Genomic DNA, 23,887 nt, shown 5'->3' with positions numbered 1-23,887 from the left:
TGATTTGCAAAAAAGAGCCTGAATAGCTGCACTATACATGTACAGGTGATCTCTCTGAATTAGTGGTTAGACAACTAGTTTCTTGTAGAAAATAGACCTTTTTTGAATATGCTTCCCACAATTGCACTGCCTCTAGGAATGAAACACAGATTTCTGAGACATCTAAAAAAATTAATGTCTCTTTTGAGGTGTAATTGATATACAAAATGCATATGTATATGATTTGGTGGTGACTTTGGAGCTCTGACATCTTTAAAGGAAAAAAATTACTGTATTATAAATCAAGAAAAGAAAGGAATATGCAAATTCTATAAATATAAAAGATTAACTAAAAATGCAGAAAGCTCCTCTCTGTTTGATTTGGAAAGCTGACTTGTCTTGTTCAGGAAGAACACTCTAAATTCTTTGAGAATTATCTTTTATTTCTCTTAAAGCATGCCAAAACCCATTGGGGGGTTGGGAGGAAGGACAAAGTCTGGTATAGCGATGCATTTCATTCTTCTTTTCCTTTTGAATGATATTCTACTTTACATTATAGTTTCTGGCTTGAAATTCTATATACCAGAAAAAATTGCTGCCAAATTTACAATCAGCAGTTACCAGCAAATTTATGCAAAACATTAGAAAACTAAATGGTGATTAATACTTTTTCCCAGCTATTAATCAACATTGTGCCTTGTTACACCACACTTAACACCTTTCCACTGGACAGTGGAAGAGAACTGACACTTCAAAGTGAGCCAGGATAATCAAGGAAAATATGGTCTATAAATTCTGGTTCAAAACTGATTTTCCTAGGGAAAAAAACTTCCTTGTAAATGTGTAAATGTAAATTAACAAATACATGCTTACAAACAGGAGGCCACTTACCAGCAAGATCATGTTTAAACATACCCAAAATACAAAATGACATGAAAGGAAGAGCAATCACTGAAATCTTCTTTAACAATTTGAAATCAGCAAATATACAAATGTCTAGGATAGAATTATAGTTACAAATTAGAGAGATATTCACCAATTGTTCTTAAATAAAACATTGTTAAGAATCCTCATAAGTTAACAGTCCTGAAAAGCTATTTTTTGTTTTTTTTTAATCAGAGAGAAAGCATTTGTATGGGTAAAATTTATCATTCATATGTGGTATTCATTTGACCTTCTAATCTAAAATATATGTAAAACATAATAATAAAGCAATCAACACAGACCCACACATCCAGGATCGTGGGGGGGGGGGTGATGTGGCCTAGTTTAGAAGAAAGTACTTCATGGAAAAATAGGAATTCAATAAGAAAACAAAATTGAAAATTCAACCCACATATTTAACATTACATTATTTTCCTCTTTATTACTTTACTTCACAGCTAGCCCACTATGATTCGGCTTTGTACTACAATAACCTAGCCAGGAACAAAGAAGCAAAGCAAGTTCACAAGGCAAGGGCTGAGGAGGTGTGGAAGTCATTCAGGGCACAGGAGTAAAAGTTACAGAAATAGAAAATGACTAACAATCTGCCTCAAGGTCTGAAAAAGCAACCAAGAAGCTCTGGGGGTGAAAATAGATTGCAACAAATAGATTGTAACAATAGATTGTAACAAATTCAAGGAACAAAGTATCTAGGAGGGAAAAAAAAGTTCCTTTAATTGGATTGCCTGAACAATTAGTGTGATCCACTACCATGGCATATAGAGTTATTTGGAAAAACTCCACTAACACCACCCATATGTCCTGTCTTATGCAGATGGCCAGATAAAGTTGCCAGAGAGAAGGCCCTGCAGTTCAGCCAAAACTCACTGCAAAATAGTTGTTTGTTGAAAAGTGCAGTCATGGGATTTTAGAGCTTAAAGGGACTTTGAAATTTCTCCCAACCAACCACCTTATTTTAAAAATGAAATAACTGGAACTCTCAAGAGGTCAAAGAATACACAGAATGAGGGTCAATATCAGATTTGGTCCAAAAGGCAGGTTTCTGGACTCTAAGCATAATTAATCTATATTTACATCACCTGTGTCTACGTATGTATCTATCTATCTATCATCAACAGTTCTATAGTCAATTGTGGATTTTTCAGGAGTCATGGATATTTTTGCTTATGAAAAAATAAGTTCACATTCAAATAAATTGGCTATACTCTATGTTATTACTTTTGTTATAAAAGTTCAGTCAGATAGAACAAAAGTTCTGACATTGCCTAAAGTATGAACTGGAAATGGGATGCCTGTGGCTAGTTGGTTATCTGCCTTTGTCTTAGGTTGTGATCCCAGGGTCCTGGGATCAAGGCCCTCAAAAGTTAGCCTGGCTTCTCCCTCTGCTTGCCACTTACCCTGTTTGCTCAGTCTCAATCTCTCTCTCTCTCTCTCTCTCTCTCATTCTCTCTCTGAAAAATAAATAAGGTCTTTTTTATAAAAGTATGAACTGGAAATTATCCTTGGCTTTTAAGTTTTTGTGTATTTTCATCCTTTCACACCATAGAAAGTATAGAGTTCAGAAAGCCCTGCTCTGTTGGGGAAAGGGCCCAGGACACTGCCCAGCAGTAGAAACCAGCAGCTGCTTAGAGATGAGCTCATGGAACACAGCTAAGTGCAGGTGGACAGGAGAGGTCCTCCAGGACACACAGTTATGGGCAGCCAGGAGACAGCCACCTTGAGCATGCTGAGTGGGCGTCCTACACACTGATACTTGTAATCACCTCAGGAACTATATTCAGTACCTGCAAGGAGAACACAGTTGAGCTAACAGTGTAAACTACTGAAGTAGTTTTCAGTGAAATCTACTAAAAACAGAGATAACTGCCTTTAGGGAATTTAACATCTTTTATTGGGTTTGTGGGAAACTAACCTGTTATCTGAATAATGAAGGGACTCAGATAAAAATTGTGTCATCTTAGAACAAAAAGAAATTAGATACAAAGCCAGGCACTCAAAGTTTATGCAAGGCATTTTTTAAAACTCCTGGGAGGAGGGAAGCAAGCCTTCATGGAGTGTCAATATGTTTCAAATCCTTACACAAAAGTTCAGAAGTCAGCAACATGGTTCTTTTTTTTTTTTTTTCCAATTTATTTATTTTCAGAAAAACAGTATTCATTATTTTTTCACCACACCCAGTGCTCCATGCAAGCCGTGCCCTCTATAATACCCACCACCTGGTACCCCAACCTCCCACCCCCCTTCCCCCCCGCCACTTCAAACCCCTCAGATTGTTTTTCAGAGTCCATAGTCTCTCATGGTTCACCTCCCCTTCCAATTTACCCAAAAGCACATACCCTCCCCGATGTGCATAACCCTACCCCCTTTCTCCCAACCCCCCTCCCCCCAGCAACCCACAGTTTAGCAACATGGTTCTTTATTTGTAAGTGAAACTGTAACTGGTGCTCCTGCTCCCAATGGGGTGATGTTCCTTGATAGTAGATGTATTAAGTGGCAAGCCAACTGGCTTGCTGTCCTAAGCCCCAAACTAACAGGGGAAATTCCACGTCGGTGGAAAAGCTGAGAATATGGTACCACTTTCTGTGTCTTTTCTATGACTGCAGACACTAATGATAAAATGCAAATTGATCTTGCTCCCACTGAAGTATATAGGAACTTCAAGTGGAAAATTCTCAATGAAAAAAATCTCCACAATCACACACACACACACACACAACAAAACAAAACAAAACATACCAACCATCCAGCAATTTAAAATAAGTGAAAATGTCATGTTGTTATAAATTCTTCATTCTGAACATAAAGAGGTCTAAATTCCTGTTCTCAGCAAATCACAGAACTTAGACTGACCCTGCCGGCTTTGCAGCAGCAGCGTAGGCCTGATGGTGAAGGAAGATCTCCTGACCACTGAAAGAAGTCTTTTCTCATTCTGGCCCAGTTCCCTATCTGCGGGTTCATCATCTTTCATATCTCTCTGGTGGTGAGTGACTATCCTTGATTTCTGTGTTCTCCTCCAGACCACCTACAAATACAACCTACTGCCAGAGGCACCCCAGTATAAACACAGGTGGTAAACACAGCTGCATCATTGTGCTGGGTGGAAGTGATGGCCATCTGGTTGGAGTAACACTGTTGAAACACCATATCCCTACATAGATCCAGCTCTATTTACAGTTTTCTTAATAAAATATGCAAATAGAAAGTAAACAGAAAACCACAGAGCTCTACTTTGCTGTAAAATTGGGTGGAGACATTTGACTATTTTGAGGACTTCGCACATAAGGAGCTCTGGAGCTGATGAGAAACACAAATGCTAAAATCTACATAAAGGTATTTGTTAGAATTATGCAATAGCAAGATTGAGGTAAAAACAAAATGATACAAGGGGCTTCTTTAAGATTGAGGTAAAAACAAAATGATGCAAAGGGCTTCTTTAATTTAAGATTGAGGTAAAAACAAAATGATGCAAGGGGCCCCAATCTGGAAACTGCTACAACAGAGGTGTAATTATTACCACCGTGGAGGATTTTGAATTGTCCTTGTGTTCTTAAACTGTAAGAGACACCAGCAAAAGATGACAAACTTTAGTGGTATTGGGTGAAACATCTCCAATGTTCATATATTGTCAAGCTTTACATATCAAATTTTGCTCATCTTTTGTATCTTTAAGTGATCATTAAGACTATTTTGGAATAAATAGCTGGAAATAGGCATCTCTCCAACTCTGCTACTATAATAAGGTATTGTTAGTTTTAGTTTTTCATTAAACATTCATTGAGCATCTACTATGTGTGAGGCAGGGGTGTACAATATAAAGTCATTTCTCTCAAGGAACTTATATCCTAGTGGAAAGAGACAAAAAAGTAAACAAATAGACAATAATATATTTATAGGCTATGGTTAGTGCTATTACTGGGTGGCTATTATATCCAATACCTGTTATATAAGGCTCTGTGGTACGTACCTATAACAATGAATAAGACAGAAATCTGCCAGAAAAGGGCTTAGAATCTATGAGATAACAGAGACCAAACAATTATCAGTCTTTGGTAAAAAGCATCATTAAGATATGGCAAATTACAGTTGTTTTGAGGATTAGATTCTATAAAATTAGGATCCATTACAAACCAGTAGGCCATGCAGTATGAAATACTTTAGATATTCCTTTAATGTAAAAAAAAAAATCTAAAAAACAGGGACTTTGTCTGTGATATTATTTCCTAAGTCTGAAACCGAAGGAATTTCATGCTTCAAAGTTGTGTTTTCTCTCTAGGTCAAACTAAATCTGATGCAGAATTGGAAACATGAAGTTATATGATGATGTTAAATTGCCACAACAGCTACTACTGCAATTTTAGGTTTACTGATATTATTTGCTGCCAGCTTCTGTATGTATTGCTCTAACATTTGTCAGCTCTCTTCAGGATACAGACCGGAAATTGAAGTAAAAAAGAAAGGAAATACTACCAGTAATTTTTATATTAGCAGAAAATTCTCTCCTCTGAGTATTTGTTTCAGGGATATAGTATTGTCACTCTTTTGATCCAGGAAAGATTTATGAATCCTCAAGAGCCATTCATACCAGCTTAATGGCAGTGTTGTCTAGTTTGAGAAATGTTATGTCACTGAGACCCAAAGGGGAGACAAGTAAAGGGTTTAGTTTCATTTTAAGCAGGGTATCACTGCCAGGGATACAGAAAACTTAATTTCCTTTCAACCTCTGCTGCCAGGTCTTGACTCATGTTTTCTGTGTGTTTTAACGGGGATGATCCTGGGACAGCTGAGTTATTGCAGACTGGAGCAACACTTGGACATAACTTCTGATGTACAGGAAAGAATAATGAGGGTCATGCTAAATCCCACAACACAAAGGATCTGTACAAAATACCACCTTTTCTTAGGATATATTTCCCTAATAGGTTTGTAATTCATCACATAGATACATTTGAGTTGTAATAAGTATAAGTTGTTTTTGGTCTATGGTAATTACTATCTTAGCTGGATTCTCCCAGAAGCCAATTCTTAGATATGGTTGCAAGGGCCAGTATTTAATTTGGGAGATGAAACCAGGAAACACAGAAAGTGGGGAAGTCAAAAGGGAAGGGGAAGGAAGCCAATAAAAGGTGTGCTGTGAAGGCATTCCTGAGGGCACTGGAGCTCTGTCTCAAGGGAGATTCTGGAATATGCTGGTTAACATGCCTTTCTTTAAGCTACCCTAGGATTGACGCAAGCTGGATAGTTATACATCAATTCCTTGCCTATCTTTGGTTGAAGCCTGCATCTGGGCCAGTGAATTCTCCAGTGTTTCCAGGTTGCCCCGTGCCCAGGAAGAAAACCCTGAGGCAAAAAGGGAAAGCAGACTTCAGAGAGCAAAGTGGACAGCAGAGGAATATGGGTAGGCTCTGACAGCCTCTGTTACTCTCTATCCCCTGCATGCTGTGCTGTATTCAGTTTGTTCTGTCACTGATTCTCATGCTGATGTCAAGTCATACCACACCAGAGGTATTGATAGGCTGAGCTATGGGCTCCTGTTACAGTTGGTCCTGAGGCTACAGTGATTCCATTACCTTCCTCCTTTATCACCTATTCTAGAATCCCCTCAGCCTCACCTAGCACTTCTGTTGGCCTATGTTACTTGCTTGATGAAGTGATCCAGACCTCTGTACATGTGGGGTCTGAGCCCATTGCCATGCCCCTGTTAGGCGAGGATTGCCACGTTGCCCATTTACTGTTATCACCATGCATGGAAAAGATGGCCAGTGAGTTCCTTGAGTTCCAGAAAAAATATTCTCTGTTCCTATTTACTTCTGATCATAAGGATCATTTTCTGTTGCCTACATGAGGAGCCCAAATGAGGAGAGGCCTTTACATTTAGTGAAACTTTCTATTCCGTGGCAGAGTATCCTCTCCCACCACAGGAGCCAGGACTCCATCAGACACGTAGCACCATATGCTGGTATTCAAAATACATATTGCATTCCATAGCATAACATCTTAAACCTGAAAAATGTTATCTCCAACATGGAGCCTTAGCTATGCCTTTAAGAGGCTTTCTAATGTCCTCTCAGGGTGGTAGCTTCTGGGTATGTGATGTATGGTAGAATCAGTAGATCTTATGTTGTCCTCTTTGTCATACCTCTTTTACTCTTAAGGGTGTCCCTGGTCCTAGGTGTTACTATGGGAAATCCCATTATGGTAAATAAGACACTGTGAGCAACTGGATAGTGATGGTTGTCAGGGCTCTGCAGGCAGGGAAGACAAACCAAAATCCAGGATATGTATCTGAGTCTGAACACATCAACTTGCCAAATGATCGCATTGGCCTTTGGAGCTGGAGGGAGTGGATGCACTATCTGGATCTGTCTTGTTGAAAGGTGTCTGTGTAGCTCCATCCCTGCTACCGTGGCTATACCATTCATAGACCCACTGTATAAACTCTGGGGAGGCCCAGGACAGAGGGTGGCCAAATCACCCTGGGTAGTCTGAGCCCCTCTGCTGTGGATGCTCTCTGGTGGGCATTTATGTGAGACATACAAATCAGCCAAAGATGAAGTTTGTGTGAGGTGCATGTCTGAGTTCTTAGAGAGATGACAAAAATCTCTGCCATGGTTGTGCCTCTGCTTTATAGCTACCCTCCTTTCCATTTAGCTGTAACTGGTCACTCAAATAGCTCGCATACTTTTGAGAATTTCTAGACCAAAAGCAGACAGCATACTCTTAAGTCATGTATAGTCCCAATGGCAGGCCAGCTCTTCCAAGAACTTTGTCCCTATCCTGCATGCCTCGGGTCAGCATAGAGACTGCCTGCTTAGAACCACTTGCAGAATCCCTTCTAAGCCTTGAAGAGGTCTGATCTCGATTGTTTGCGGCTCTCTATATAATGTGCAGTGACTTTAGTATGACTACATATTGTCTAAACGGACATTTTGGCAGGAGCACTCTTACTTCTTAGGTCAGGATAACAGAAAAAATAAAAAACAAAAAACAAACAAACAACCCCCCCACCAAAAAACAAACAAAAACCAGAGTTCTCTCATGCAGAGTGAGACAAATGATCAGTTACCTGACACCTTTTCTAGTCTAAGTTGCCAGTTCCAAGACAATGAGAACAATCCCTCTAAATACCCTATCACAAGAGTTTGAACTCCATGGTCCTCCATAATAACATTTCTTTGCAAACACTTTCAACTCCTTTGTTGGCTGCTCCTTCTACCTTGTAAAACTGAATCCAAGTAATTTTCTACTAATTCTCTACCTACACCAGAGCAGCCAAAACATACCCAAGTACGCAGACTGCTTTCATTTTAAATTTAGGACTATATATCCCAAGAGGGCTTTCAACCCTGTCTGGAAATCTTGTCATATTTTCTTAATAATTTGCTTCACAACATCCAAGTCAAAGATTTCACCATTTTTCTCCAAAACTCCCTTGCATCCCATCCTCCATCTTCACAGATGATCTTAATGCATCTTTTGCTAATAAAGCAGAAGGAACCAGAAGAAAATTTTCTCAGTTTCCTGTCACCACTTACCCTCCATGTCCACCATTGCCTCTTCAGGGCAGACTACAGTCATTTCTTGCCTAGACTGCTGCATTCTCTCCCTTAGTGACATTTTTCCTCTTACCATGCAACAGTTTATCCTCAGTCCAGCGAGATCCTTTCAAGGAAGTGACTACCTTTTATTCACCTTTGTGTACCTAATCCCCTGCACAGCGCCTAGCCGAAGGTGGTGTTCCCTAAATTTAACTTAGACAATCAACAACACTTCAGAGTCTGGCATTCTCTTCCACAATTTCCGAGGTCCTGTGACTTTTGTGCGTCACCTGGACTCCCAGGGCATAGGTAGGAGCCACATCGACCTGACCAGAGCAGATCCCACCAGAAACTGACCGAGTGTCATTCTACATCGTCCCCGAGGTGATCCGAGGGTACCGCACGGCGGTTGCACGCGGCGATCCGCTCCGGGTCGCTTCCTCTTCGTTCTTAGCCCTTTAGCAGCCCCCCTGCGCCAAAACCCTCCAGCTAGCCCCAACTGCCACCCATTCCCCTGCAACCCCCGCCCCGGCCCCAGCCTCAGTTCCAGCCCTACTGGAAGCCAGCCCCGCCCCTCCCAGAGTGGCTTGGTCCATCGAGAACTCGGTGCTCGACTACTCGGCGGATCGACGCCCTCGGCGCTCTCAGCGGGCGGAAGTGAAGGCGCTGGCTGTTGGGGCAGCTGTTACCCCGGAGCTTTTCGCGAGAGCCGCCGGGAGCTTTGTCGTTGCGGGCCGTAGGGGGCGGCAGGCAGGCCTGAGGTATGTTTTGGAGCCTGGAAGTCCTGGCTGAGGGCCAGACTGGGGAGGCACGGACAGGCAGGGCGGCGGGCGCCGGCTGGCCTCGCTCCCGGAGAGGCGGGTGGAAGTGGTCCGCCAGCGCGGGTGTCAGCCTCCTGCACCGCTCTCCAGTCCTTTTGAGGAGGAAGGCGCGGGGCGGTTCCTGTCCTCCAACTCCGCGCGGCCCAGAGCCCCCCATCCCCAGGCCGGGCGTGGGCCTCCAGAGCACTGACCCTCGACCGATTTGTTGTAGTTGGCCTCGCACGGCCCCTGGCGCCCCTGCGTAGTTGTCACTGCGCCAGGTGTAAGAATTTATTCGCAAAGAGCGAATCTGTGGCACATTTTGCTTAGGTTTGATTACACTGAGTATTGTCTATGCGCCTTTATTCGACTCTTCTAAACGTTTATATTTACTGACTGATTTACTCCATACAAGAGGTAGATGCGCTGTATTATTCCCATTTTACAGATGGGGAAACGGAAGCCCAGAGAGCTTATGTAACTAGCCTGTAGTTACTCAGTTTTTCAACTTCTTTTGAGACCATGCACTGAAGCTCTACAGCCTGCACTATCCAAACACGGTATCGTCCCTCATTTAAGCCTGGTGATGCTTAGTCACAGGATTTTGTAGACACTTTCTAAATATCCAAAAAACAGTTCTTGAAAAGCTTGTCTTTAAATGGAAATAAGCTATTCTTAATTGGTAAAGTCAGTCATAATAGTAAGTATGAGGACATTTCTTTTTTTAATGAATCTGAGTAAACTGACAAGAACTTTGAAAAATACTAAAGAATCGGACACATCTTAATTAAATCATTTGGATGCACTATATTGAAAAGGTAATTCTAACCAAGGTTATGTGGCTTAATCTCCTGATACATAACAATATTTTATTTATAAAAGTCAGTATATTCTGGCCAGGCTTTATGTAGTCGACTCTACTAACAAACTGAAAATCAAAAATTTCCTGAAGATCATCTGTATGTTAAAAGTTGTTGACTCAAAGTACGCTAGATAAACTCAAAGGTGACTAATAGAAAGAGGATGATGTATGCTTACTATTCAGATATTCTCTTCTGTTTATGTAGGAACTTAATTTAAGCAGAAAAGCAAAGGATCCCCCACCATAATTTGGAGTAACTCTTGGAATTTTCAGAAATTTCTTTTTTTATGTCAACCATTTAATTTTCTGTACTGAATGTAATTTTGAACTATCTCCTTTTGAAAAGATGATTATTGACCCGCTTAATTAAATTTTCATTCATTCCTCTAATATTTGAGAGCCTGTTATGTATGAATCTTATGGGAAATGAAATTGGTACTCAAAAAATTTTGCAAAGGCAGTCTTCTAATAAAGTGCTTTGGATAATTTCTAGTGACAGGAAGTGGCAGGATTAGGCCATCGTATAAGAAATGCTAGTTATATAGTTAGCTTTTTAATTACTTTTTCACCCATTCTTCAAGTTATTTATTTTTATGTAGCCTGGATCTTAGTATAGCACCTGCCACATTTCAGGAGCATAAATGTTAATTGAATGGATAAGTTTTAGGTGGATGTTGAGTAGGCAGGATTTTGAAATTGACTGGCATGGGAACTAACACTAATTACTCTGCTAAGCAGTATGCTAGAATGTTTGTTCTCAGATGGTGAAGAATATGTTCATGGATCTCCTGGAGTGCTTTGTGAAATTGCATGGTAGTAAGTAGTGTTGTACTATCATGCGGTTCAGTGTATGTTTATGTTAATTTAAAATAATTATTCTTGATACACAAAAACTTAAAGTACTTGTAAAGAAATATGACTCTTGAAGCTGTGGACACACTCAGAGTCATCTTTGCCTCTCACTCTGAAAATCAGGGAGTGAAAAAGTTTTTTGGCTTAGGAGTCAAAGCAACCATTTACTGGTTTGTGAGCTACTACCTAGCTGCTTCATAGCATGTACTTAACCTCTTTGATTTTCAGTTTCCTTTTTCCTGTAGTCAAGGAATATATGAATATAGATTATTTTTAAGTGCTCTTCCTGGTTTGAAATTTTCCAGCTCAGTGAATCCTTTAACCAGTTAGCACTATCCTATGCCTGTGTTGTCTTGTGGGCTGTAGGTATCACGGGTATTTACATCATCTGTCAAAAGGCCAAGTTCTGGCTGGACAGGAGTTAGTCTTGGTCATTTGTGTATCTCCCAATTTTAGCATATACCTGACACACACATTAGAAATAAAGCAATAGGCTAGATTCAGAAGGGGCATTTTTACTCTCTCAAATAAAGAATAGCTAAGAACAAAACTATAATATTGAGTGTAAGTACAGCAGGAATTCAGAGAGGGGAAGGATCTGTTGGGGTTAGACAGAGGTCAGACCTTGTTGGGGGAGGACGTGGCCCTTCATAGGGAAGGCACAGGAATATCTGGTTAGTACACCAAAAACAAAGGTTTTTGTTCCATAGTCTGGAAAGTGAGTGCATTTTGGCTTATGAAGTGCCGTGAAGGAAAGGCAGAGGAGTTTGGGAGTGATTTGTCATGCATTTTTTTCCCCCAAGAAAATTGTATTAGACTTGCTCAAAAGCTTCGTGAACATTCTTTAACTTAATACCATTGGTAGTATTTAAGACTGGTACATCCCAGTCTTAATTTCTGGTTTTGATTTTAATTATTCCCTCTATGTTTCCTTCTTAAAATAAGTCTCGGTGCCAGTAGCGGAAAGAACAGTGGACACTGGGATTTGGAAGACATGGGATTTAGTTAATTAGAATGTAAGCTGCCTAACGTGGATGCAGATAGGCACCTAGAGTGGTGTCTGGCACAGAGTTAGCATTTAGTAATCATGGTGCAATGAAGAGTGAATTCTCCTTTTGCTACTTGCTGGCTGTGCTGCTCTTGGCAAGGTTGGCTCATAGTTTCATCTGTAAGATTTGATGATTTTTAAAGGCCTTTTCCATTTATAAAGTTATGTGATATTGGAGGGTATAATATTTTAGCTTTCATTCATTGTAATTTTACTGAAAGACAAAACAAGACTAAAGCCAGGAATATTTGGTTTTAGTTTAATTTTAATGAAAGCTCCATGTGATTGACGTGATGTGTATCTGGATAAATGAGGGTCTCAGCAGGAATCAGAATTCATGCCAGATGGTTCAAATAAGGAGGTTTTAATAAAGGGACTACTTGCAGAGGTGTGGGCAGGGTTCATGAACAAATAAGGGGTAGTGAGGACCAAAGAGAAACTGACAAGTAAAAGGGAAAAAAGGATAAACTGCAGCCTGCTGAGAGCAGGAGCCCCAGCAAAGAGGTAGGGCTATTGTCAGAGATGTGCTTGGGAGTAGGGGAGCAGGACTAAAGTAGGTCCACTTCTGAAATCCAAAAGTCAAATCTCCCACTCTTTGCTTAGTGTCTTTCTAATTCTTCTTCAGTTACCTCCATTACACCTGCTCTTTCACCTCATCTTTGGTCACTCATTTCAGAACGCTCAGTTGTATCATTATCCTTCTGTAGCATTTGGTAGCAAATTCTCAGCCCTCAACCATTTCAACCTTTTACCTTCTCTAATGCTTGAACTGAGCTGCTGAAACCGGCAGGGGAAAATCTACCATCTAGATTTGTACTCCTGTAGATCCATGGTCACCATTCCCAACTGCCCATCAAGGAATTTTTTTAGAGTTTTCCATGTCAGTTCATGGTTCTGTCCTGTGCAGAATCTATTTTAAGCATTTTCAATTCTTCTCAAATCTCTCATCCTTTCACATGTCTATACTCTTAGCAGATAATCTAGCCATCTGATTCACAGTGAATAGAACTATCAGTGGGGGGAAGAAAAAAGAACTATCAGTGGAGAATCCCATGCTCTTTCTTCCAAAAAAAAAAAAAAAAAAAACTTCCCCTTCTCTCCACTTTTACTGAAAGAGATTGCATTTACTCTAAGACAGATCTCTGTACCCCATCCATTCTTGCCTTTGGGAGTACTTGCCAAAGGTTCATTCTTGTCAGCATTTAAACATGCTTAAAGACAGAAAGCAATCAAGCAAAACAGAAAAATAATAACAGTAAAAAAGTAGCATCCTCCTTTGATTTCACATTCCTCTGTTAAAATTTCTCTTTCCTTCCTAGGCTTATTTCTTAGTTATTTATACTCAATTTGTCACTTATCTCACTGTTCTCTGGTTTCAGTACCCATCACTCTATTGAAGGTCAAGGTCATCCATGACCTACTTGTCACAAAATCTTGTTATTGTCATTTCCCCAGGATAGTGCCTCGGACATAGCAAGCCCTTAATAAATATTTGTTTTGACTGAACAGTCTATTCTAAATTCTAGTTTATCTGTCTAACAAGGAATCTAGCACTACCACCGTTTGAGGTGCTGAGTGACCAATCTCTGTATATTTCTCAAACCTTCTTGAGGGACTAAACAAAGATAGACATCAGTTTTATTTGATGATGACTTTGCCAGTGTTGTCCATGTGATCTTTCTGAAAAAACAAACACCAGGACACTTTTTTCCCTGAAAAAATTGTGTTTTATAAAATATCAAGAAATAATGTTGTTCACCCAGTGTAGACCTAATAAAGAGAGAATGGTAAGGGACATGGTACAATTGGCAATAGACTGATGACTGAATAATGCTATGCTTTTTTTTTTTTTTTAAACATGAATTACTGTTCCTTCTTCCATTAAATAGTGAATCTTCTTTGAAATTTTTGTTTTTGTTTGTGTTTTTGGAGGATGGTAGAAGGGGGGGTGGATTTGCACTGGCCTATTTCATTTTCAGTATGTCATCACTGTCTGGTGGCATGAGTCAGAGAATCAGTCACCTTTAGACCTAATTAGTAAAGCTTTGGCTTGAATTGTAGTGAAGGCCTTGTCCTCTTTGAAGACTTATACTGCTAAGGCAGGAGATTTTATAGTTTCTGGGAAATAAAGGAGGAGACTTTTAATTAACTCTTCTAATTAAGATGAAATCCTGTGCTTGTTTTAGGAGATCAGCTGGGTACTCAAGTATTTATGTAACAGGTGAGTTATGTGGGAGCTCTAGCAAGCCAAATCATCAGGCTTTTCCCCTATATACTGTCTTGCTTCTAGTATTCTTTCCTAGTCATTTCATGTACATCTCCTTCCCTTTAATCCCAAACATTGTAGCGGGAGTGAAGTTATTTTTCATATATATATAATTAAGTTAAATTAAATTAAATATATATAATTTAAATTATTCTTTATTCCCAAATAAATTAAAGCACAAAAACTTACATTTTCATTTAAAAACATAGTATATTTAAATTATATTTTGTTTATAGGAGTGATGAAGGAAAGAAGTCTAAAGAGAGAGCTGGGAAAGTAGGGATGCTTTATCTATTCATTCAGTCCTTCCTTTCTGCAGATGTCCCTTCTGAGACCAGTGTTTCTTAGCACAGTTTATATCCTACACATCCTTTCAGATTTGTGCATGATGATATTTTTGTTGACCATGGTTTTGAGATGGAGAGAGATGATTAATTTAGAAAGCTAGGTGGAAGAGTTCATGACCCTGTCTCTGAGACTTGTCCCACCCTGTGCCCTTAGATGGTTAAATGTGTGGCTATGCTGAGATAACTTGACCTTGACCCTGCACAGGAAAAGTAGAGTCTAAGTTTACAGAAAACTGAAGGAAATAAATTACCATTCTTAAAAACCTTTTCCAGTATTTGTAGGAGATCCCTCTGGGGTTAGCCTAGCCCAGCCCCAAGAGGCACGTCTATTCTAGGATAGGTTGAGCCTGACTCAAGGAGGATATGGTGAATTCTACATTTGCTTCTGTTGCCGGGTAGCCTGAGAGTCTAGTTGAGTGTAATTTTATTGTTGAAACTCTCTAGGCATCTCTGCAATGAGATTTTTCTGTGGTCCTTTGGAACCATGATGGCTCTGGACAGGATAGATTTATCAAATGTTAATGTGTGCAGAATGGGCTCAAACGTAGGTGGGGTTGGGTTGGGATCTGGAGATTCTGTGTTTCTGATTTGTTCCTTGGTGATGCTAACTTGAATAGCAAGGGGAGAGGTGGAGTTCGGGAGTTGTTTTCTTTTGTTTTGTTTAATTGTTGCTATTTTTTTTTTTTTTTTTTTTGTGGAAAAGTTTCACTTTTCTGTGGCTTGATCTAAGAAAATAGTGCTTTAATATCAGGCTTTCCTTGGCTTGTTTGGTGAAGGTTCTCCAAGTCTTCAGTCAGTCAGAATTTATGTTATTCCAACTCCTGTCTTATCCCTTTAGCTGAGCTGAGAGAGCCAAGCCTCTGGAGACCTGACTGGGTAAGACACCTGATTACTTGTTTTCTTCATGTTTCTTGTTATGAATTAAAATCAACAAAATTCTTCCTTAATAAGTAGTAAAAAAAATTTTGGTTAATCACCTGAAAGCTCTTTTGGTGTTTCCATTTTTCTGGGTTTTTTTTTTTCCCCCTAATATCACTGCTAGTAGTTATTTTTTAAATTTATTTTTAGTCTGAAGTTTTGTAAAAAATACTTTCCATCTTTTATTCTACCAATATGTATTTTGGAAAAATAAAGGTTGCATCACAATGAAATATGGGAAAATTATAAAATTAAAATTTTCTATCTCTGTTACAGAAACACTTTAAATTCATTTCATTAAAAGAGGCAGATATTATAATATAAATCTAAAAGAAAATGCATTTATTTAATTATATATTATAAGTAATAAGAAAATGTAGTCTTTCCTCTTTATTTTAGCGAAATGCTTTATAATGGTAATTTTCTCTTTTGACCTGTGATGGATAGGAGGTTAATTGATGTTAAATGCATGCTTTGTTAATCCTTCATCAGCTACTAAATTGATATGGGGGAGTACAGGTCAGGGATACATAAGGCCACAGCCAGCTTGTTTTCTTAGGGAGGTTTTTCCCTTTCTCCAAACCACGTATCACGCAGTCCAGCTGTGTGTAGAGGAGATTCTTCACTCTCCCTCCCCCTCTTTCCTTCTCTCTTTTCAAACCCCCCTCAATATCCCCCCTCCTTTTCCTCTCTGTGCTGCAGAGTGACAGCTTGTAGATGTTGCGTGCGAGGAGTTCAGCTGGCGCTGTGTGGTCTGAGTGTGTGGTCTCCACTCAGTGGAGAGGCTGCTAACAGGGTGGATGAGAGAGCGCAAGACTGTTTACTTTAATTTATTTCGGATGCCGGAATTGTGCCCAGAGTTTCTCCTAAACTTGATTCCATAGCTAGCAGCTTCAATCCCTCACAGCTGTGGTGCAGTCTCAATGCTGCGCCTGTCCTCTCCCAACAGGCACTTTCCATAGCATCTGCCTATTTAATCCCTTGTGGCTCAGAAATGTTAATAGCACTGCTGAGTGCTGTGATTATTTTGCTTTCACTATGTCAAGATATATGGCCTTGTAGAAGTTTCTTTTGAGGTCGAGCTAGGGAAGTAAAGCAGAAATTTTAAGATAAGTGACAAAGTTGATGTAGTTTCAGAAATTGGGAAAGCTGTTACACAAAATTTGGGTCAAATTAATCCAACTTTGCTCATGTAAAAAATCTGGGAGTTTTGTGACAGCCTGTCATGTTTAACCATTTTAATAAAATTAACCAATTTAAGCTAACGGTTGATTCCTTGACCCTTTTTGAAAATCTGCATTGATTTTGGCATGTTTACTATGGTTATTATGTTTGTCAGCAATGATATTGGTTTATTTCATAATAAAGATTTGACAGGTCGAGACAAGTGAAACTTTTTATGCAATAGTACAAATTTAGGACAATATTTTTTTCTAATTCTTTCATTATAGACAAATTAGCAGTAGTGTCTTGATTTTATTCCTTTCTTATTTTTGAACTTTATTATTGAGGTGGTCAAGTTTTTGTCATTTAAGTAAACACTAGACTTAATATCACTTGGGATTTTGCATTGTTAGCTTCTTTATTTTCCCATCTTCCCCACAGTCCTGCTGAAATGGAGCTGGTGTTACTGATGTGTTGTCCAGGGCTAGAAAGTCTAGGCCACTGATGTTTTCCAGAGGGATTAATATATATAGCTTACTGTTGTTCAACAACTTTTGTTATTTTTAACCCTGTGTTTCAGTAAATGAACTCAGTTTCCATCACTGGGAGGGTAAAGTCTTCCCTGTTGCCTGGCACCTTTTCAATTGTGACTTAGGCCAAGGTCTTCTGTGGTCTCCTTTGATCTTGTATCGGAAGACTTTAGGAAATTAGGTAGTGTCAAATGCTCTTTTTTTCTTTTTTCTAATTTTGTCACCCTGTATTTCCTCTTGTGTCCACTTTTTGGGGGTTCTATTGTATGTTTGCGGTGAAAATGATAATCTAATGCTCCCAAGAATTCTGAAGAAAAATTACTGTATTTATAAAGTTGTGCAACCATCAACTACTGTCTAATCTTGAAACATTTTCCTCCGAAAGGAAACCTTGAGCCCACTATCAATCCTTTTCCATTACCCCTCCTGTAGCTACCACTAATCTACTTTGTCTTTATGAGTTTACTTATTCTGAATTTTCATATAAATATATTCATATTATGTAACTTTTTAATGATTATGGCAAAATATGTGCATAGTGTCAGTCATTACCCTATGTCTTTTACCTAACAAGAGAAAATTATATATATACAGAGAGAAAACATTCGTAAGTGATGGGTCAAGTATTCACTATAAATAGAATTGAACTTATGTTTCAGAAACTCAGAAATATGTAAAGGAGCTATGAAATGCTCTAGGCTTATATTTGGTAGAAATACCATATGTGTGTATTGTCAGTCACACAGCCCTTTGTTGCAACAGTCAGTCAGGCAGGGATGGATTCCCAACCTGTCTTGAATTGACCAATGTCATTGCTAACTGGATTTTGAAATTTGATTTAGAACTCTAAAAGGATAAATCCAAAAAAAAAAAAAAAAAAGAAAGAAAGAAAGAAAGAAAAAGAAAAAATGAAATAAAACTGTCCACTGTGAAAAATACAAAACTTAAAAAAAAAAAACCAAAAACAGAACCTGTCCACCATGAAAAATACAAAACTTAGAATAAATAAATAAATAAAAGGATAAATCCTGATTGAACCAAACCCCACTATTCTTGTCTTTACTTTTATCAGGCTAAATTCTCCAAGAATGGACACTTAACAAGAAAAAGAGTAGGGTTTTGCTCTATGTAACTGAAGTGGCAGTTGGCCTCAACAGCAGTTGATTTCTCTTTCAAGGGCAGAGAAACAGTGTTGAGCTACATTTCTTTGGCAGCATTTTTAAAATAGCATTTTTAAATGCATCTTCATTGAATACAAGTTCATCCATTTTTTTTTTTTTAAAGATTTTATTTATTTATTTGACAGAGAGCATAAGCGGAGGGAGCAGAACACAGAGGGAGAGGGGGAAGCAGTCTCCCGGTAAGCAGGGAGCTCGATGGGGGGCTCAATTCCAGGGCTCTGGGATCATGACCTGAGCTGAAGGCAGATGCTTAATTGACTGAGCCACCCAGATGCCCCCAGGTTCATCTTTAAATCTAAGGCAAAAATTACTCTTCGTTTGGATTCTTCATTATTTGGAACTGAAAAGTGGAATATTTTTATGTATTTTTAATTCCACTCTTCTTTCTTCTGTGTGGATTTTGACAATTGAAAAATCACACTTAAGTCAGTTTTTGCCTGGTTTTTACAGAAATAAAAGATGGTTGAAAAATAAGTATTTTTTCTAATGCAAAGAATTATGAGAAGTCCAACTAATTTTGATTTAGACATTTAAAATATTTTTCAGAAAATGACACATATTAAAGATTTTGTTCTACATATTAGAATTTCTGATTTTCAGGTAATTCTTTATGGAAGAGGTAATAGAATGTCAAGTCAAGCTTTTCACCTCTTGGGCCTTATAGTTAGAGGTCATGTTTGAACTTGACCCAGTGTCACCTAGAGGGGACCCATAGAAGACAAGTTGTTCTGCTCAGATCTTTGTGGTTAATTTGGATTCCTCTGATTTTTTTTCTTTTTCTTTTTCTTTTTTTTTTTGTGGCATGAACAAATAACTTATGTTTGTAGTTAACATTTTTGTATAGAGTGTTAAGAGGAGTTGATTGAGTAAACTTTTAGGATGTAGTTACAAGACTCAGTTTCTATAGTAGTGTTTGGTGATTACTACTCTGGCACATATTTATTGGTTTATACTTGATCTTAGCCTAAAGGCTAACAAAAAATAGATTTACTGATTTAAAAAAATATTATATGGGACATGGTACAGATTGAAGGAATGGTGTTCATCTTGCAGTGGGACACATAAGCTGATACCCATCTCAAAGACTGCTTCTTAGTGGTTTCTTATAGCTGGAATTCCACATGGCCTAAGGTGTGCTGCCATCCTTGAACGGCGAAAAGAAAAGAGTTGCCAGTGAGCCCATGTTTTCCCAGGTCTGTTCAGCCCAGCCACTGTTTTACTGAGTGTCTGCTTTGTTCTGGCACTGTGCTAGGTCCTAGGAGTATAGAAAGTACGTGATGCAGGCCTAGCCAAGCCCATTGAGGACAGTATCAGAGACCTTGATATAGTAATTCTTTTTTCCTTTTTTGTTTTAAATGTAGGGAATATTATTTAATATCCTTTTCCTAAGAAAATCAATATATAAGGTAAATGAGCAGGTCCAGAATTGCCGAGAGGAAACGTTATGTGGTCAGTATTCCCAAAGAAGCGGTATACTGCCTTGTATCCCCCATCCATAAGGGCTGCCCCATACTGTGTTCTGGAATTGGCCTGTGTCGAATTACTTACTGCATTTCTGATGAGATTGGGTGCATTCAGGGTGGTATGGCCGTAGACTATGTACTGCATTTCTAAAAAAAGAACTTGTATTCTTGCTCACTGCCACAGGGAAAGCAATATAAAAGTGTAGAAAATGTGTGATTTCCCTGATCCTCTACCCTCTCCAGTTTCATTGTCTAAGCAGCCTCTATGCTATGACCCTGTGATCACAACCTGAGTTGAGGTTAAGAGTCAGAAGCCTAATTGTCTGAGTCACCCAAGTGCCCCTCAACTAATAATTTTTGAGACAACATAGAAAAAATGAATTTGGGTGGGTTAGGAAGTCCATTGTAGAGATACAAACTAAAATATTTATGGATGATATGATACATTTGGGGTTTGCTTTAAAATACTGGCTCAGAAACAACATAAAAGTGTGTTGGGAGCATGTAGATTCATATTCCTAATCTTTTCTTTTATGTATGTTTCGAATTTTCATAATAATAAGTAAAAAAAAAAATCACGTGGAGAATTAGATTAGCATAGAGCTAAGGCCTGGTTTTGAAGGTCAACTTTACCACTTACAGCTGTGACTTTGGCAAACTGTTTAATCTCTGATGATGCTACCACTATTAATAAAACCATTTAGCATTTTAGAATACTTACTTCCAGAAACTTCTACTGTAAATTTTAAAATCATTATATATATAAAAATTATATAATAATACATACTTATAAATGTGTAATATATATTTGTTTGCAGAAGCTGAAAATGTTCATATAAATATCCAGATGAGAGTGTGGATTTCCACTGGATACATTACATGAAACAAGAGTCTATCACTTCTTGCCGTATTTGGGGGGGCTTTTCTCAGCCTTGGTTGTATTTTCAATGAAGCTGATAATTTTTGAGCAACAGCCAATTGAAGTAGTTGACCTAAGTAGTTTCCTTAAATCTTGACCTGTAAGTGTCCTTAGCCTTAGGAGAGGGAATGATGGTAGTGTTTAATCTGACATTGTGCTGGAGGATGGCAGCCACCAAATATGGGCCCAGATTATAGATAGGCTTCCAGGTTTTTTGTTTGTTTGTTTTAAAGATTTTATTTATTTGACAGAGAGAGAGATATCACAAGTAGGCAGAGAGAGAGGGGGAAGCAGGCTCCCTGCTGAGCAAAGAGCCCAATGTGGGGCTCGATCCCAGGACCCTGAGCTCATGACCTGAGCCGAAGGCAGAGGCTTAACCCACTGAGCCACCCAGGCACCCCAGGCCTCCAGGTTTTGAATCACAGCTGCCTTTTTAATAGAAGCTCTCTGTGCAAAAGTGATGTCCCTTGGGTCGATATTCCCTTTCTTCACAATAGGCTCTTGTCCAGGAAAGGTTGCTTGATAAGCACATTGAAATTTTCCAAGCATCTGGTCAGGAGACCATCCCAAGGAAGATTCATAATATATTATATACATATGTGTACACAAAATGATTTTTAAATGTACAGGAAAAGTTCCCAGAAGTAAGTATTCTAAAATGCTAAATGGTTCCCTAAATATATAGATTTATATATTTACATATATATGTGTATATGTCTCTTTTTAAAAACTAATTTGTTATAAGTATTCTCTTGCTCTGGCATACTTTTCATATTTCACTTGCTGCATAATATTTCCTTGGATGGACCTTCACATTTTAGTTACATCATTTTCTAGTTGTTTGGGATGTTCCTATATTTTTTCCTTTGTGGTAAGACGTCATTGCAGTTATGGAAATCTTCATGCCTAATAATCCCTATGGTTTGGATTATTTTATTTATTGGCCACATTTCAAGACTGTGTTTTAGGTTTCGACAAAATATTAGCAAAGCACATTCAACAATATGTTAAAAGGATCGTTAACCATGACCAAGTGGTATTTATTCCAGGATGTAAGGATAGCTCAGTATTCCCAAATCAGTCAGCGTGTTACCCCACATTAACAAAATGAAGGATTAAAAAACATATATTTATCTAAATAGATGCAGAAAAAGCATTTGACAAAATTCAACATCTATTCAGGATAAAAACTCTCAACAAAGTGGGATTAGAGGGAATATACTTCAGTATAATAAAGCCCTTATATGACAGTCCCATAACTCACATTATACTCAATGGTGAAAAATTGAGAGCTTTTCTCCTAAGATCAGGGATGAGATAGGGATGTCCACCTCACCACTTCTATTCAACACAATACTGGAAGTCTTAGCTACAGCAGTCAGACAAGAAAAAGAAATAAAAGGCACCCAGATTAGTAAGGAAGAAGTTAATCTGTCACTATTCACAGATGACATGATACTATAAAAATTTTTATTGAAGACTCCATCAAAAATTAGAATTAATAAATGAATTGAGTAAAATTACAGGATATAAAATTAATGTATAGAAATCTGTTGTGTTTCTATACACTAAAAGGAAAGCAGCAGAAAGAGAAATTAAGAAAATAATTCCATTTACAATTGTACCAAAAAGAATAAAATATCTAGGAATAAACTTAACAAAGGAAGTGAGAGGCTATACTTTCAACAGTAGAAAACATTGATGAAAGAAACTGAAGTCCACACAGACATATGGAAAGACATCCCTTGCTCACAGATGGGAAATTAATATTGTAAAAAGGTTAATACTATCCAAAGCAACCTACAGATTTAATGCAATCCTATCAAAATACCAACATTTTTCACAGAATTAGAAAAGGTAATAATAAAATTTATATGGAACTACAAAAGACCCCAAATAGCCAAAGCAATCTTGAGAAAGAAAAGAAAGCTGGAAATACCACAATCCCAGATTTCAAGACATACTATAAAACTACAATAATCAAAATAGTATTATTGGCATAAAAATAAACACACAAATCAATGGAACAGAAGGAGAGCCCAGAAATAAACCCATATTTATATGGTCAAGCTATGACCAAGGAGTCAGGAATATACAGTGTGGGGAAAAGAGTCTCTTCAATAAATGGTGCTGGGAAAACTGGACAGATAAATGCAAAAGAAAGAATGCTTTCTTATACCATGTATAAGGATAAACTCAAAATGGATTAAAGACCTAAATGTGAGTCTAAAACCATACCTAGAAGAAAACATAAGCAGTAATCTCTTTGGCATTGGCCTTTGGAGGATTTTTCTAAATGTGTCTCCTCAGGCAAGGGAAACAAAGGCAAAAATAAACTACTGGAACTACACCAAATATAAAACGTGAGTGCAGTAAAGGAAACCTTAAACAGAATGAAAAGGCATTTTCGTGGGAGAAGATATTTGTAAATAATAAGGGGTTAATATCCAAAATTATAAAGAACTTATATAACTCAACACCAAAAACCCAATTAATGCAATTAAGAAATGGGCAGAGGACCTGAACAGATATTTTTTTTAAAATATAATTTTTACTTTTTAAAAATTAACATATAATGTATTATTAGCCCCAGGGGTACAGGTCTGTGAATCCATAGGCTTACACACTTCACAGCACTCACCATAGCACATACCCTCCCCAATGTCCATAACCCAACCACCTTCTCCATAACCCACCTCCCCCAGCAACCTCAGTTTGTTTTGTGAATTAAGAGTCTCTTATGGTTTGTCTCCCTCCTGGTCCTATCTTGTTTCATTTTTTACTTCTCTACCCCCCAAAGCCCCCACTTGGCCTATCAAATGCCTTATATTAAGGAGAACATATGATAATTGTCTTTCTCTGATTGACTTATTTTAGTCAGCATAATACACTCTAGTTCCATCCATATCACTGCAAATGGCAAGATTTCATTTCTTTTGATGGCTGCATAGTATTCCATTGTATATATATACTACCTCTTCTTTATCCATTCATCTGTTGATGGACATCTAAGTTCTTTCCATAATTTGGCTATTCTGGACATTGCTGCTATAAACATTCGGGTGCACGTGCCCCTTC

At 38.3% G+C, this 23,887-nt stretch overlaps 1 protein-coding gene across 2 annotated transcripts in view; it reads left to right on the top strand.

Annotated features, from left to right (window-relative positions):
• The first annotated feature begins 9,099 nt into the window (after positions 1-9,099).
• Positions 9,100-23,887, top strand: part of EXOC2 (exocyst complex component 2) — a 295,982-nt gene continuing 281,194 nt past the window's right edge. For both annotated transcript variants that reach the window (XM_044257816.1, XM_044257809.1), the window contains exon 1: positions 9,100-9,220. The gene's annotated coding sequence lies outside the window, so the exon portion shown is untranslated. The remainder of the gene's footprint in view (positions 9,221-23,887) is intronic.

This window comes from Neovison vison, chromosome 1, assembly GCF_020171115.1.
Source record: "Neovison vison isolate M4711 chromosome 1, ASM_NN_V1, whole genome shotgun sequence".
NCBI classification, from domain to species: Eukaryota; Metazoa; Chordata; class Mammalia; order Carnivora; family Mustelidae; genus Neogale; species Neogale vison.
The sequence above is the reverse complement of the archived record's forward strand: the minus strand, read 5'-3'. Positions and strand labels throughout refer to the sequence as shown.